The following is a 3,844-nucleotide window of genomic DNA, read 5'->3' as shown; positions in this document are numbered from 1 at the left end:
ACACACACACACACACACACACACACACACACACACACACACACACACACACACACACACACAAACACAAACACACACAGTTCTTGTGAAAAACATAGAAATTATCGTGATAAATATTTTAGTCCATATCGCCCATCCAGGCACACCCCTTCCTTGCAGAGCCCAGTCTAGAGATCTCTGCCAGCTTCTAGCCCAATAATAGTGGGATTAATTAAACTGCAACTTAACCATATGCAGGTTGGGAATTGGCTGCATGTAACAGCATGTGTTTTAGGTTAGATACTAAATGATAGAATCACAGGTTTACCATTCCACACTGTATTGATACCTACAGCCGGTAAAATAAGTATTGAACACATCACCATTTTTCTCAGTAAATATATAACTGGAGGTGCTAATGACATGAAATTTTCACCAGATGTCGATAACAACCAAGTGATCCATACATATAGTGACAATGGAATTTATTCAAAGAGAGCAGAAATGCATTGTAATAGAATGTAGATCTTCACTTGTTTCTAACTAAAGTATTGTGTCTTTTTTGTTTGCTTTATTTGACTTAAAAATCATCAAAATTAATAGCTGGATGAGTACAGAAGCCAAAAATGAAATCTGAGAGCAACAGAATATGATTTTTGGCCAAAGAAAAGATCTATTTCTTTGCAGCTCAGTCATCTGGGATGAATTAATGTGGTCTGCATTTCTAGTTATCTTGTTGGATGAAAGAAGTTAAATCTAAGTGGATGAGAAAAATATGGGCAGGACTTAATAAAACGGTGTTTTATACTGTGTTTTAAATGTGGAAAAAGCAGCGTAAAAAACGGCGTTTTTATTGCAACAGGACACCCGACGGCATTCTGAGAGGCGTTCACTGACCAGAGAAAACGTCGTTTTTTTTATGGGCGTTCTCCAAACGGCGGAAAAAACGGTGTTCCTGAGTTTAAAAAAACGGCGTTTTAAGTTTAACGCGTTGTAAAGTGCCCGTTTTGTGGCACTTATGGCTTTCCATAATTGCGCGCGGTCTGTACGTCAAGCTTATGGCCGCTTTGGCGCTTCATACCTGCAGCGGGAGGAGTGCGTGCCGAGGCACATGGTGGCGCAGCGAGGTGACAGTCAGTGCAGGTGAAGTCAGTGCTCCAGTGGGACGCACAAAAGCGAGAGTGAGAGTGATGCAGAGAAAGCCTTTTCTCCACCCACATCACAAACAGAGCTGCTTGAGGTATGCTGAAGCACATTTGGACAAGCCAGCTTCATTTTGGAATAAGGTGCTGTGGACTGATGAAACTAAATTAGAGATATTTGGGCAGAACAAGGGTCATTATGCATGGAGGAAAAAGAACACAGCTGTTGAAGCCAGGGCTGGATCTTCCAACAAGACAACAACCATAAACACTGCTCAAAATCTACTAAGGCCTTCATGCAGAGGAACAAGTACAACGTTCTGGAATGGCCATCTCAGTCCCCAGACCTGAATATTATTGAAAATCTGTGGTGTCACTTAAAGAGAGCTGTCCATGCTCAGAAACCATCAAACCTGAATGAACTAGAGACGTTTTGTAAAGAAGTATGGTCTAAAACAGTGGTTCCCAAACTTTTTAGCTTTTGACCCACAAAATACCAGCAGCAGAGACCTGTGACCCCAGGTGTTGTTGGTTGATGAACATTGTTTTCATGGCAAATAAACAAGAGCATAGATATTACTCTCTTTTTGTCTATTTTAAGTACACTAACTTAACTATTTTGTAACAACAAAGGCAAAAAAAATATTGATGGTTGTAATTTTTTAGTGTAATTAATTCAGAAAATCTTTTCAGGACCCCACCTTGATGTTTCAGGACCTCACTGTGGGTCTCGACCCCAACTTTAGAAACCACTGGTCTAAAATACCTTCAGTCACAATCCAGACTCTCATTAGAGGAAGCATTTAGAGGCTGTTATTTCTGCGAAAGGAGGATCTACTAAATATTGAGTTAAGTTTTTTTTGTGCCCAAATTTATGCACTGCCTAATTTTGTTTAACCAATTATTGCACACTTTCTGTAAATCATATAAACTTCATTTCACTTCTCAAATATCACTGTTTGTCCCCTATAAGATATATTTTACTGATTTTTTTGTCCAAACAATCAATGATTTATAAAGGTAAATCAGGAAAATTAACAAGGCTGCCCAAACTTTCACACCCCACTGTATATGCACTGTCCCTGTAATAAATAACGGAAAAAAAAAAAAGACAGCAGCAGTTCACTCTGATCTTGGCCTTATGGACCATTAGATAGCCTCTGTCAGTCTGCCTGCGGGCAGCTGTGGCTACATTGTAGTTTGATGCAGGAAATTGTAAAGAGTCTTTACATCATGTCAACTTCTACATCAGGTCATATATTATTTGTTCATAACTTCATAAAAGAACCGCTCTTCAAAAGAGCCAGAATATAATTTTGGGTTCAAATGTGCAGACATAACAAATCTGTAACTGCTCTAATCTTAAATAATAATCTTTATTCACTGCAAACATAACAAAAAACAATTTATTTTTATTATCACATGAATGCCCTTTTAAATGCAGGAGTAAGAAAACAAAACAATTACTATTAAATTTGCAACGTAGCAGAAATTCTACACAAACGAGGTAAACATGTAGCAGCCAGTCAAGAGTAAAAAGTGGAGTGGCTGTAATTTAGCTGAACACCATCAGATATAATTAGAGGATGTGTCTAACAGAACCCTTCATCTAGTCAGGAAAACAATCTGTCAGAGTGAAGACTTGGACTTTTTCATGCACTGAACTAAAGAAACCTTCTTGCTGCACAAAGTATAGATTAGAGCAGGGGCTCTTTGCTCTCTCAACAGCAGCTCTTTGTAACTTTGACCAAAGGCAACATGGATACAGTTTAATATCTATAGTTTACCTAGACAAACAAAGTAATCTTCATCTTAATATGGGGCCTCATTTATAAAGGATTATGTAGAATTCACACTAAAATTGAACGAACAGCCAACGGGTGAAAATGGCATACGCCAAAATAAATTCTGATTTATAAAAACACGCACACCTTCAAGTACTGTAATTTTCTTTTATAGATCACAGCTGCACCTCAGAGTATGCACACCAGGTCCCGCCTCAGGTTCTGCCCTCTACAAGCACACTCAACCATGGACAGTCAATACAAAGTGCCTCATGAATGTTAAGGTGTATTTAAATCAGTCAGCTGATCAGTGCCATCATAAGCCTGTGCTTTTATTTATCTGTGGCTGATCCCCCACCCCCAGCGTGCGTGAGGAATACGAACTTAAAAAAGCTAGTAGCACTGTCATGCTCTGTGTTGAAACTTCTCTTGTTGGGGAGGGGCCTGTGGGTCAGTCTGAGGACGAAGGAGATGGATGGAGATGTGTGAGCTTTTATTTAAAGAGGCAATATTAAGTGTTTCTCACACATATATTTAAATTCTATACCACAATAAAGTAACTATGTCACCTTTAGTTGTTATTAAAATGTTGTTTATATGTATAAATAGAAAATAAACTTGACTTCTCATCATATCTGTTTCTTAACACCTGGAAATTGGCCTCTGTCTCTTTAAGAACTCCCTTCTGCTTCTGTCGCGCCCATTTCAACACAGGGCCAGGTGGGTGTGTGCTCTGTGATGAGGAAGCTCAGCTTGGAGACACATACCAGAGGAGGAGCTGATCCCAAAAGGTCCCAACCGGTGGTTTCTGCTCCCCTGCCTGGCTGCCTCAGGACACTACAGGAGTTCTCGAACATGCATGATATGATATGATATATGATGATATGATATGATATACTGTATATGATATATGATGATACATGATGATATGATATATAC

General features: G+C 39.1%; 1 protein-coding gene across 3 annotated transcripts in view; it reads right to left on the bottom strand.

The window, feature by feature from the left end:
- tmem45a (transmembrane protein 45a) overlaps window positions 1-3,844 on the bottom strand; it is a 52,016-nt gene that overhangs the window by 38,741 nt on the left and 9,431 nt on the right. The window contains exon 1 of one of the 3 annotated variants that reach the window (XM_014017394.1): window positions 3,673-3,717. The exons of the other annotated variants lie outside the window; for them this stretch is intronic. The gene's annotated coding sequence lies outside the window, so the exon portion shown is untranslated. Of the gene's footprint in view, window positions 1-3,672; window positions 3,718-3,844 lie in introns of those variants that run through there. 3 annotated transcript variants of the gene reach the window in all.

The sequence above is a fragment of the Austrofundulus limnaeus genome, unplaced genomic scaffold (genome assembly GCF_001266775.1).
Source record: "Austrofundulus limnaeus strain Quisiro unplaced genomic scaffold, Austrofundulus_limnaeus-1.0 Scaffold167, whole genome shotgun sequence".
NCBI classification, from domain to species: Eukaryota; Metazoa; Chordata; class Actinopteri; order Cyprinodontiformes; family Rivulidae; genus Austrofundulus; species Austrofundulus limnaeus.
Note: the sequence above shows the minus strand (reverse complement) of the source record. Positions and strands in the feature narration are given on the sequence as shown.